The 13245-nt window shown below is 37.6% G+C and overlaps 1 protein-coding gene across 2 annotated transcripts in view; it reads left to right on the plus strand.

Annotated features, from left to right (window-relative positions):
- CADM2 (cell adhesion molecule 2) overlaps positions 1-13245 on the plus strand; it is a 571255-nt gene that overhangs the window by 245367 nt on the left and 312643 nt on the right. The gene's annotated exons all lie outside the window — the stretch shown is intronic.

The following is a 13245-nucleotide window of genomic DNA, read 5'->3' on the forward strand; positions in this document are numbered from 1 at the left end:
GCTTAATAGCTTCTGGAGAATGCTTAGGGGCACTTCCAATAGTGCCATTAAAAGAATTGTATGTTTAAAGCGAATTGCGCTCCACACATCAGATGATTTAACCCTGAGTTATTCCCACACTCTGAAGACTGTTTTGAAATCCTGAAGTTGGACAGTGGAGTTTTTTCCTGGATCAGGTGAAAAGCATTGGTGATAAAACCACCAAAGTCGTTGTGGAGGAATTATTTTCAATAGATCATGAGAAAGATGTGAAAATTGTGGTAAAGCGAAAGGGTGGTGAAGGAGAATGGATGATGGCATGACTATTCTTAGTCCTAGTTCATAGTCCTAGGGCATAGTGAACAAAATTTGCAGAATAAGTCACTAAAATGGCTTCCTGGTGGATTTAACTCCTTGTCCTAAATCTGGAGGTGAAGATGTTGCATAAATGAGGAGAATAGATAATTTATTTGCATATTTTTAGCAAAGTGGTTTTGACAATTAAGACTGGAACTAAGTGCAGCTGAAATTAAATATTCATGTACATTTAATGGCTTGATCATTATTGTTACAGAAATGATTTAACCCTTGGGACTTCAGGTATTTCTGGCATTTCCATTACCAGCCAATAGCATCACAGTCAGCTTCCACTGCAAAATATTTGTGTGCCAGAGATAGGATTTGTTTGGTGCAGACATAAATATCTGGAAGTCACTTCCTGGGTTTTTTAGGTAGGTGGAGACTTCTCTGACCACTGAGATGTAAAAATGCAAGCCTAAGTTCTTTTACTTCCTCCCTTCCCCTTCCCCCTCCCCAAAGGTACTGGTTCCCTATCAAGCACTGCAGAATGAATTCAGATATTTTGAATAATGCTCATTTTTCACAATAAACATAGAACCTTGGCTGTACAGAGATACCTAATAAGAATTTGCTCCTGGAAAAGGCTTAGCTCCAATGGTTAATGGCAAAGCATCTCATGAGGCACCCTAAAACCTTTCTTTTTATTCTGTGTGTGGTTGATATATATGTCCAAGTCATAGGAATATTAGACTTAGATTATCTTGAAAGCTTATTAGGGAGAATTTAATGTGATGTACCTGGTAGGGTCTAGTCCGTGCTACTAAATCACCCCAGGAACCATTTAGGGTTTGCTGAGGGAAAAGCAGTGCATTATTAGGTGGTAGATGTGTCTGTGCCATGCTGGAAGTTTTGTGCTGCCAGTTATTCTTTCTCAAACCTGGCAACTCTTGTTATAACCTCAAGTGCTGCCTCCACAAGCAGTTTTCTGTCAACATGAGAACTAGAATGAAGAGATAAACAACTGAAACAAGTATTTGCTCCCAAAAGCCAACACATTTCTTAACAATTTTGCTCTACAAGCACACAAATCCAAATCAAAGTACTTGTGCAGATGTACTTACAAAAGGAGTGTTTAAGGAAACTAGTATGTCTCTTGAGAAAAACAGACTTTTAACAGTGGTGAGAGAAGAAGGAGAGAGAATAAATTCACTGCACTACTTTTCTGTCCTGAATATAATTATAATTCATTAAAGTGCTCTCATGGTGTATCATGGTGGCATCAGGCATGAATCCCAAATATCAGTAAGTCTAAACTATAAAACCCACAGTCTGTGTTCACAAAGACACAATTCCACAATCTGGAGGAGGGAAAGGGAAAGAGGAGACAAGATTCATCATCCTGGTGGGATTCTTGGTGTGTCCTGCACAAGGCCAGGAGTTGGACTTCATTGTCCTCATCGGTCCCTTCAAATTCACTGTATTCTGTGATTCTATGTTTTGTAAAAGTAATGGCCACTGCAAAGAAATAAATTCAGCTATTAAACTAAGAAGAAAAATGAGTTTTTTCCTAAAGGCAATATGTCCAAAGCTAACAATGGTAGAAAATTTATAGAGAAAATGAGAACATAATCTTTAACCAGCAGCCAGCAAGGGCAGTCCAGAAGAAGTTTAAACATATAAGGAGCAAAAGGAATCCTAATGATTTTTATTATAAATAGTAACCTGTTAAGAAGGATGTGGAAGAGATACAAGGACTAGATAATGCATTTGCATTTGGGGGAGGAAGAAAAGCAGACAGCTAATGCAGTCACATTACGTAATGCTGAAATACTTAGTATTCTAGAAGGAAAGGGATGCTAATGCCTGTGCAAGTAAAACCATATTGGGTATTGCTTCAAAGTGCCTTAAGATGAGATGGAGGTTGGTCACGCAGTCGTGGAGCCAGCATTTCTCCCTTTCCTTCATTACTGTGCTGCTTTGCTCTGTGGATTCAGCCTAAGATGATCTCCTGGTCTCTGGAAAGAAACACAGAGAAATATCTCTGTGTCTCTCTCTCCTGCACACTCGTTTTATCCACCTCTGTGCGAGTTCATGCAGCTCCTCCAGCCCCAGCCCGGATCTGAAGGAGCACCCTCTAATTGGCGATTAGCTTGCATCTATCAATCTTATTGTTAGGAGGATTGACAGTCGAGACAGATGTCCAAGCTTAGTCAATTAAAGCTCCAGTTGCATCCATTGCCAACCTTATGTCAGGTCAGTCCCTTCAAATGCAATTTGCAAGGCTTCAAGCAGAAGATTTTTACATACATTTCTAAACCTGTTCTATAAAAATGTTTTTTTACAGTTTTCCATTAATTTTTTCTGAGTGTGGTTGGAATCTAATTTTAACTTTGTCTTCATTTTGTTCTGTGCTGGCCTCAGACTCATTATATTTTTACAGCATGAACTCATTTAAGTGTGCCAGGTTAATACTTCATGATTCAGTAGTAAATATCCATAGATGGCATTTCCAAAGGTATTATTACCTACTGCAGGTAAACAATTCCTTTTATTTATTTTTAAATTCAAATGCTTTGTATGAATCCCACAAAAGAGATTAGTTTCTCATTGAAATAAATGAATCTCCAGCCAGATAAAATCTACTTGCAGTGTGACTATTAAGGTGGTGAGTAAATGCCTTTTGTACATAAGAAGGATTTCATTAACAAGTCAGAAAGGGCATTTTGACTTGTTTCCAACTTGGTGCAAGTCTTTTTCATTCTCACTGATCAACACTAAGACAAGCAAGAGATTTTTCTTCATAATGTTTCAGAAAGGCACAACAAAAAGATGTGTGTGTGTGTGTGTGTATATATATTGTTTTTTTAATTACATTGGAAGTGGGGTGGGTGATGAAGTTAGTTCAGGTTTGTCTCCTGAAAAATGTTGAGTCATTTCAAAAACACTGGAATTCTTTTGCAAAGGTTTTGTTCCAAGTGCCCTCATGAGAAGTCTATTGATGTCATTAGCCCTCTTTGTGAGCTGGAAGGAAGCTGTACCTCAAAAGAAGCTGAAAAAGATTAAAAATGCTAAAATAAAAAATAAGTAGAGATTAGAACACCAGTGATTCTTTTTTCTTTATAGAATGCTGGAGTGCTACAATTGATGAAAGTAAAAGGTGCAGTATACCATTTCATAACTCTGGGGGAAGTGATCTAATAGGTATCTGAACTGAGAATAATCTTTCCATCCAGAGGCATTCAGATCACCATTTTAATCTTTCTTTCTTGTGTTCACTGTAGCACCATCACATTGTTTTATTTTCAGAAATGACAAAAAAACACATTTTGACTCAGTCTTTTTGCCTTCTTTTCTACTGCCCTTTCTTCATTCAAACGGGCTGCATATAAACAGAGAGCCTGTATATGTAAATTATTTTAAGGGTTTGAGTCCCTAAAGGAGGGAAAAGGACTCGAGAGAGATATTTAATTTCATCTTTATACTGGTAGCAGGTAGTTCAGCTGTATCTGTAAAGTAGTCACTGTCATGCCTGTGTTGGCTAATTGAAATGCTCAGTGTAAAATCCTCTGCACAATGTATTTTCAGGTATTTCATTTGCCATTATCACATTTCCTTGAAAATCCAGTTTCATTTCGTGTTGGTGTTCTACTTTGGGTTTTTGGGTATGTCTGCTTTTTCTTTTACATGATACAAGTGTTCTATTTTTGGAGACTCATTTTTCTTTAGACTGAACTGGAGCTCTAATTGGTTCCATAGCTCATATCTAGCAACATCTTTCAAAACTACCACAGAAGTTATGGCTATATCCTAAAATGCTGCATGCTGGACTTTAATCAAACTGAATTTTAAATGTATTAAAAATACAATATGCATCATGCCTTAGCCTATTTAACTTTTTAAGTTGTATCAGTAATAATGTCTGGATGAGTTAAAAAGAAAAAAAATCCCTTCTCGATATGAATGGGTTTTTTTTCTCATGAGAAGAAGGGATTTTTATTTTTTTTTCTTTTTGTTCTTCACTTTCAAAATAACCTTGAGAATTTATAGGCTGAACAAGGCAGGGCATGCTTACTGACAGTGTTCAGGGTCAGAAATTGAAAACTCATTGTTTTATAGCATCCCAGGAGTTTGCGTAGAAGTTTTATATCTTCCTTTATTCCAGGGCACACAAAGCCGCCTAAGTTTTCTGTAACAGAACAACAGCATCAGATTTTTGACATTTTTTTATCCTTGTGTACAACCAAAGCCTCAAAAGCAAAGGAGATTTTTTGGATTAGCGTTTTGAAACACCATGAATTAGTTTACCTGGTAATTTCGTGCACGTGTGTTGCTTCTGACCTTTTCCCGCGATGTTTGCCATTTGCATGGGCCTTGTTTGTGACAGGTTTTACCTGCCTAGGGACAGTGAAGAGGTTAAAAAAGCTCATTGGCATTTAAATAGGTTTGCTTGGGCACAGCAAGCTTTTGCAGTGGATATAGGGGGGAAGCTGGCCAAGCAAGGCAACAGCTTTGCCAAGTGGGCCAGTGACCAGCTGAAGGTTCATCTAGGGTGTTTTGACAAGAGGCATTCTAACAAAACTGACAGCCAGGTTATTTGACAGGGACTGGACACCCACAGTTTGGGGAGGGAAGAATGCTGGACACAAGCAGAGGTGCTAAGAGAGCCTCCTGTCCTAGAAGAGAAGCCAGGATCTGCTCCAAAAATGAGGAGAGCAAGCACAATTAGTGATTTTGACCACATTTTGCACTGCAGTTGAGGGTAATGAGTGACACTGAGGAAGCACTTGTAGATGTGATATGGTTTGAGCACATCTGAGCTGTAGGGCTGCGTTAAGTATAACGGGAGTGAGAAAAGCTGAAAATTAGTCTCTTTAGCTTCAGTAGAGGCTTAGAAAATTTAGCTACAAACCCAGGGCTCTGATTGGTGGTGCTGGGGTTTGTAAGTAAATACAGGAGAGTCAAGAAAAGCTATTGCTGGGTTTTTGTTTTTTTTTTTTTCCCTTTGATGCTGTGAGAAATTGAAAACTTTTTTGTTTGTTTGTTTTGTTGTTTTGTTTTGTTTTGATTTGGTGACATTCTTTTCCATGAGAATTTCTCCTTAAAAACTTTTCTGGAAATCCTGAAGTCAGAGACTGCATCTGATCTCTTTTCACACTGAGGAAGCTTAGCAATAACTGGATCCTGTCTGGGACACAGGCATAGCAGCACAGCCAGATTTGATCACAAGGAAGCTTTACTAGACCTGATGTCAGGCAGAGGCGGAATTAAGCTGCTTGTTTGAGCTCTGGAACAGAACGTTCTGAAACACAAGATTTAGGACTCGTCGATTCCCGACCCGAGTTGAGTCACTTATTTTATCCAGTTACACTCAGGGCATTCTGACTTCAAAAGGTTTATTGGCACAGCAGAGCAGCATGCTAATGTGGCTGCACTGCTTCCAGAACAGGACAGATCATTTCCAGCAGTGCTGTGTGGACTTGCTATTCTGGGACCTCTCTCTTGATCTTCCTTCCGTGCTCTAATTACGTAGCCACAAATTCATCTGCATCCTTCATTCCGAGAGGGGCTCTGTCATGCCACTAATTTAATAATATACACTGCTTCCTTATAATGTTGAAGGTGCTTCAATCAGTACTTCAAAATCCAAGTAACTGAAATTAGTTGCTGTAACTAGAAACCTGATCATTTTTAATGGCTTGGGGTTTGTTCAAGTTAGGGCTGGGAAGGAGAATGTGAGGTGCCATTCAGGTTTCATTTCATCAAACTAGAACTGCAGGTGGTCAGACTGTTGATCCACAGGTGACAACATAAGGATCTAAGAATTTAGCTTGAGGCCCTGTGTTTTGTGTTTCTCTGCGTCACTTTATTTTGTCAATTATAAATGAGAACACAATGACGTAATTTGCTGGAGTATTAATACCAAATTCCGGGATGCTTTTCAGTGACAGTGACAAGTAGCAAGGACAGCAAAGTGCCTAAGTAAATATATATTAACTTCTGAGCGCTGTCTGCTCTTGTAGAACAAGAGGGCACTTCCATTACACGAACTTGTGCTATAGCTGACACTACGTACAACTAAAGTTCAAGAGGGTTCCAGTCACCACTGACTGAGTGGTTAATGGCCACATGGTGAAGATAACATTAATTTCTCTCAAAGCAATCATCAGCTTAGACTTTAAGTATGTTTTTAGTTCAAGTGAGGGAGAGTACATGTATTTGAAGCAAGGTCTAATTTCTTTTGTAAGCAAATTGAGTTTTTCTCCCTTTTTCTTCCAACTGCTTTAGAGTTCTTGTGATATCTTGCCACCAACAAAATCTTTCATTTAAAAAAAAAAAACACTGATGGAAGAGTGGAATTCTAAAGGATGGTGCCAAGATCATTTTGTCTCCTGTTATTTATACATTTTTACACTGCACATATGATAGAGTTCACAACTAAAAAGTGAAGCATTTCACCTGTGATGAAAATCTGATAAGATTGAACTGTGAGCTTCTGGGTTTCTGTGACTTAGCTGGGTAAGAGCCAAGGGAAGAGCTTGTTTTGCATTTATTTCTTCCTACTGTTCATAATGCCAGCTTCACAGATCCTCTAAAGAGAATTGTGTAAATGGAAAAATGTTAATGGTAGGGTGGTAAAACAGGCTCTTGTATCTGAAAATTGCTCACACCTTTTATAGTAGAGATTGCCAGACCTATAAGATAACACAAGTTTGAAACAAAGATTTATGATTGCACTCTTTTTCAAAGGACAGTATTTTGACAGGGAAATGTATTTTTTCATACTAAACTCAGTACCTCTTCTGCATGGACGTTCTCATTTGCTTTTGTTCCATGGTATTCACACAGACAGATAAAAGTCAAAAAAAGTTGGAGAGCTTCCTCTAAATGTGATTATGGATAGGTCCTTGAATCCCATTATTGTAGTTTTCTAGTTAATAGGCATTTTTCAGCAAGCTTGTGTTGTGAATATTTGGTGGAAATGGCGATTGCTGAATGTCTGTGGTCACTTCTGCTTCAGCCCTGAAGAGGGCACAGTCTATGCCAGCTTTATTCCATAGCAGAGGAGTTTGACTCCTTCAGAGTTCTTGGCACTTTTTCAAACCATTGCACACCCTCTTGTTCACTATGTTCGTGCCCCATGGAAAGGGACTCTAGCCCTGCAAAAGGACTTGCCTGCAGTTAGAGGGAGTGTTTAAGAGGTAAAGTTGTGAATGGAATGCGAGGTTGCATTGCAGCTGAATTAGTTCCCTGGTATTCAGTCTGCAGCCACACAAGTGCTGGTTTTGATACAAAGTCAGTGGTGGTACAGGGACAAGAAGAAACAGGAACAGCAGCTCCTTTTGAAGAATTAGTTGGGGAAAGAGCAGTTTCAGCCATCACGCTGAAAGGGTTGTTAGTATAGTAATTAGTTTATTGTTAGTGTTTCCTTTTCTTCTGTTTTCTTAAAAGGGCTCTGAAACTGTTCTTGTTCTGTGGGCTGGTAATCTGGTACTGGTGGTTATCCCTGAATCCTCATTGTCCCCTGCCCAAACCACCTGAACATATTTCTAAGGTGTTTGACATCTTCCTAATTACTCAGCAGTTCTAGTGGTCCTCCTCCAGCACCTCCAGAAATCCATCTTCATACCATAGGCTCCTGCTTCACCTTAGCATGTCCAGACCCTCTCAAGAAACAAAAATTACCTTTGTTTCTGCTTCTTCTTCTCGTTTGCCTGCAGAATTTCAGCCTTTCCTGAAACCAGCTCTTCGTTATGCAAGTTCACCGTGCTCACTGCCTCAGCCTCTCACCTCAGCTAACAAGCTGGCATCCATTTACTCCTTAGACACCTGCAGCTTCCATTTGCTACATCCAGCACAGCTTGAAGCAGTTTGTTTTGCTATAAATTGGAGTTTATGGCAACATTCAATGCATTTGCAAATGTCACAATATTTAAATAACAAACTTCCATACTCGTAAATAACTGAATGAACTATAAGCAGTGGTAACAATAGGACTCGGTTTCTTCAGTCTTAATGATTTACATACGTCTTTGTAACTGAAATCTCTTTAGGAACCCATAAACTTTTGATTTATATCTTAGGTCTTAGATCAGGCCATATGGTTTTAGACAGGCTTCCAGACCACCAACCATCATCCATCTTAATCTCCTATTTATTTGTATTGTGACAACTTCAAATTAATTTTTCCTACTTTATTCTTAGAATTTACTTTGTTTCTACGACAATCTCTTTAGATAAAGTATTTGCAAAGAAACAGATGGTGGTCTTATTTTCTGTGCTGTGGAAGGACAGTTTAGTGAGCAGAGTGAGATCCTTGTGCATTTAGAAGGGCATTTAGAAGGATAAATCAAGTACCAGAAGATAGTCCCTTTTCTATTAATCACTATAACACCAGCTATGTGTTATTTGTACAAAAGGGCAGAGTTGTATATTGCCAGTTGATACCAAGCAAGAATCAGTAAAGCCACACTGTTCCTACTGACCACTAATCTATTTTCATGGGAAAAAAAATAAATAAGAAAAAAAAAAAGAAAAAAAGAATGAGAATAGTTGTATTCAGGAAGCACCACTAAAACTATTCCATTTAAACTGAAAGAGGGCAGATTGGCTATCAAAGACAAATTCTTTACTGTCAGAGTGGTGAGGCTCTGGAGCAGGTTTCCCAGAAAAGCTGTGGATGCCCCATCCCTGGAAGTGTTCAAGGCCAGGCTGGATGAGGCTCTGAACAACCTGGTCTAATAGGAGGTGTCCCTGCCCATGGCAGGGGGTTGGAACTTGATGATTTTTAATGCCTCTTCCAAACCAAGCAATGCCATGATGATTTATGAATCTTCCATTTCCTATGCTGGGAGCACAAAGCATAAAATGACAGCGTACCATTGGGTAAAGCATCTTGTGGTGTACAGTACCTTTACAGATGAGCGGGTTGTTTCTGATATTTTCTTTATCTTAAATTGCAACTGTGGGAATAAAGATCCCTCTGATCATGAACTATAACTCAATAAGAGTGCTATTTCTGAAAGTCTGTTCTATAAGAGGAATGTCTAAAGAATGGAGATACTTGATCTCTTTTTTTTCCAATTGTATCACGTAGATGTTTATTCATACTAAATATGTTGCAGGGTTTCTTTCTGTTCTTATTAATTGCTATTCCACATCTTGAGGTGATGTACTTTGTAATAAGTAGGACATGGTCTTTTTTTTTTTTTATTCTTGCTTTCTTCTGAAGAATGCCCCTCTTAATGATAACTCTCAGAGATGAAAAGACCTGATTCTCTTAATGTTTTACACATATATAATGGTATATAAGATCCTAAAATGTCTATTTAATTTATTTGTATTTTTTTTGGCAGATTGTATGCTTTAGAAGTCACACCAAGGACAGCTTATTAAGTAAAATGCAGTTCCCAAGTGTCTGAAACTTAAAAAGAAAAATTAGGAAATGGTCTTTGTTTTTAAAAAGAAATATTTAAAACCAGTTTAAAGTTAAGCATGAGATTCTGTGATGGTGAATGTGAAGTTCAATAACTGCAGATGACAAAAATAATAACTGCTTTGCATAGTTATATGTGATGAGAGACATTGTAATAAATATCCCAGCACATTCAATAACAACAGTACTTGTTAGTCTTGAAATAGCTACACTTTCTTTCCTCAAGGTGAAGTTTAAGAACAGTGTAAATATGAGTTAGTGCAACAAAGAACTGTGCTTGCTAACCCAGATGTGTTTGTGTCAGTGCAAAGTCAGTAAGATTTTCTATTTAGTTTCAGTAAAGAACTTGAAAAGGAAGTTTTGCAAAATCATGGCTTATGGCCCTACCAGTTCTGACTACTATAACATATCTGATGAGCACTGCAGCAATTGCTAAACATGATGTTAAATTGAAATATATTCGCCATGGTTTATTTCCTTCCTGTTTGCGGATCTTTTAGTTTGTTATATATGTGTCTTTTTTGATGTAATTCAAGACTGCTGCAAGGCAACAGATGCATTTTAGAATAAACATCTGATTTTTGTGCTTATGTGCCCAAACCTTATTACTGAGTTTGGTTTTTCTGCTGAATGTGGCTAACAAAATTATGAGTTTGATTTTTTTCACGGTCAGAACTATTTCCTCCGACCAAATCCTTTTGTGCATGTCTAGTTTTATTGTAAAATTACAGTGCTCTTCTGCACCTCTACCTGAGAGTTTGTAGAATAAATCCTCTGATTTTTTTTTTTTAAGTTAATTTATTTATGTAATTATGGAGTCTATAGACTAATATAAACTGCTTCCAGTAATGGCTGGATTAATTACTTCTAAGCATTTAGTTCAAATGTCCATCACAACATAAAGGAATAAGAAAGGAAGATATAAAATAGCTTGGAATTTTATTTCATGTTTGTCAGCATGGTATTAATTACTCATCTAAATTCGTTGACAAGTTTTCTTTTATGTCTGACAGCAGAAATAAAACTCATCTCAGAACTGTGTATACTGCAGTGCTAGGTACCAGCGAGAGATCTGCAGTCAAAATCAGCACGTGAAGTCACCACTGTTCTGCTGCCTGTATTTAACTGCCTGTTATTTTAATTCACTTCATGAAAGCACGTGTCAAATAACACTTAACGCAAAGTCCGGCAGTGACAAAGTGGCAGCATAATCACCTCGTTATAATGTATGGTGTAGCTCGTGGCCCCAGGAGAAAAGTAACCAGTTAATTTGCTTAATGTATTTTTCTGACAAAAAGATCCGCAGGAGTTCCTCTGAAGAAACTTAGGAATGGTAAAAGGTGCTAAAAGATCACGGAAAATGAACTCGGCACTCTTGGGATTCTGAAGCCTTTGTCAGCTGGAAATATGATGATATTTACTGTAACATTTTATTTCTTGACCATCTTTTACATTTCTGGGACAAGACTGAACTTGATTTGCCAGTCAGTGGAAGTGCTGGAGAAGGAGGAAATGTTACCTTGAGATGTGTGTTTATGCACCTTAGAAAAGAGGCATTGTATATTACCAAGAGAAGGTAGACAATTTACTTCATAAAGTAGAAAATTGAGTACGTATTTGCTTATTTTATGCTACTTTATATTTATATAGATGGATGCATATATCCACAGCATTTATTAGTAAGTGTATTATGTGTAAAAATAGGGAGAAAATAGAACATTTTAATGTATCAGTGTTTTTTTATAAAATGTATTGATACATTAGTAGTTCATAACACAATATTTCTCAGAGGAAAGTGTTTTACATCATTTTTTGCAGTCTTTGGCCTTTACCCACTGAGTTGTAGTTTTGAATATAATAATAAATTATCTTGTACTTATTTTGTTGAGTATGAAAATATAATTTATAATCTTCTGCCAATTAGCTTTTCTCCTTAGTTATATTTCGGAGGCATTCATTGCTGTTCTGAAATTCTATTAAGATAAGACAATACAGACTGTTGGACTTCTTTGCTTAATTTTCCTTGAGACAATCACACAGTGCTTCTCCCAGTAAGCCAGGAGGAGAGAGAATGTAAATTGTACATTCCAATGCTTTTGATTTGAGCTGATTGGTATATTCTTTGCAAAAGAGCTGAGTAAGTTTTATTACAGTACAAACACGACCTTCAGGGAAAAGTTAAAGATAACTTTACCAAACTTCTTTCCCAAGCACTTACAAAGAAAATGTGAGAAATTACTGTGCTCAGCTCCTCAGGTAAGTAGCCCCTGATGGTTGGCTGGTACTGGCATGATCATTCGTACCAGACAATTGCTGTTATTAAATCTGGAACAAGAACAATCATCTAATGAAACTGAAATGCCAGAATTAAGATGTTGTTGGTTAGCTTTTGTAGCTAATGTGGAGATTTTTGTGGTCACACTGGTAGTTTCAAGTGGTTTAATAGGATCCTTTCTGGAGTTTTAGAGTTATAAGATCATGTGGTTAATTTATTTCGAACATGTTAATGTGATCTTTGTTCTTTTCACCTTTCACATGAGGAGACTCATTACTTTGCTCCAGGGATCCCATATGATAGACAAAATGTCAGAAATAATTAAAACTGATGATCGCCACAGACAGAGAAATGTTGAGTAGGAATTCAGTCTATCTGGCATCAAGAATTCCCCCTGGAAATTTGAAATTAAATTCTTCCCAGTTGAATTTAGAGGCTTTCTCATCAGCCTCGTGGCTTCATCAGTTTGATAGTGTTGTGCTTCTTTGGCACCCTGATTTATTGGCTTGTGGGAAAGGGGTCAAACATTTTACAGTCTTGCATTGTTTAGGCTGTTTTTATAACCCCCTGGATAGAATGATTGTTTCATGATAGGAGTGCCTCCAGTTTAAAATCCAGCATCCTGAAATTTGTTGTCACGGTCTCCAGGTCCCTTTGGCAATAAGAAATATGTTTCTCTGTGCTATAACTTTGAAATGGCTTTTATATAAAAAAATATGTAATTTAAAAACATAAATTGAGATTATTTGCAATTATGAATCATTGTATGTACTCCAGCAGCTTTACCTTCATGAGAGTCTGGGCAGATTTTCATAACAGCCATATAAGTAGTAAGGTTTCCTCTAATACTAAATAGTTACATCATAGCACTCCACATATACAAAACCTTGACTCTAGATTTTCTATTCAGAATATGAAGGAATTATAATAAGATATTGTTTTCAAGTGGAATATGAACACGTAGCTCTTAGACTTTCCAAATCTTTCTCTGAAGTTGCTGATTCTGTTTCTTAGCACTGCTTGTAGCTGAGGCGAGCTGTGATTGCTAAGGGCAGCTTGATTAATAAAATCAACCAAAAATCCCCTATGAATTGAAAATGAGAGGCTCTGCCATTTTTGGGTGGATATGCTGAGCAAAGGCCAATCACACAGGTCAGGGGCTGCTTTCATTTGCACCTCTGAACTTTTCCCTCACCTATGAGGGACATATGCCACTTCATTTGGCCATGGGATAGGTAAGAAATGCAATTTGCAGCCA

The sequence above is a fragment of the Pseudopodoces humilis genome, chromosome 2 (assembly GCF_049639895.1).
Source record: "Pseudopodoces humilis isolate 2021_Gansu_Grassland_sample_001 chromosome 2, ASM4963989v1, whole genome shotgun sequence".
In the NCBI taxonomy this organism is placed as follows: domain Eukaryota; kingdom Metazoa; phylum Chordata; class Aves; order Passeriformes; family Paridae; genus Pseudopodoces; species Pseudopodoces humilis.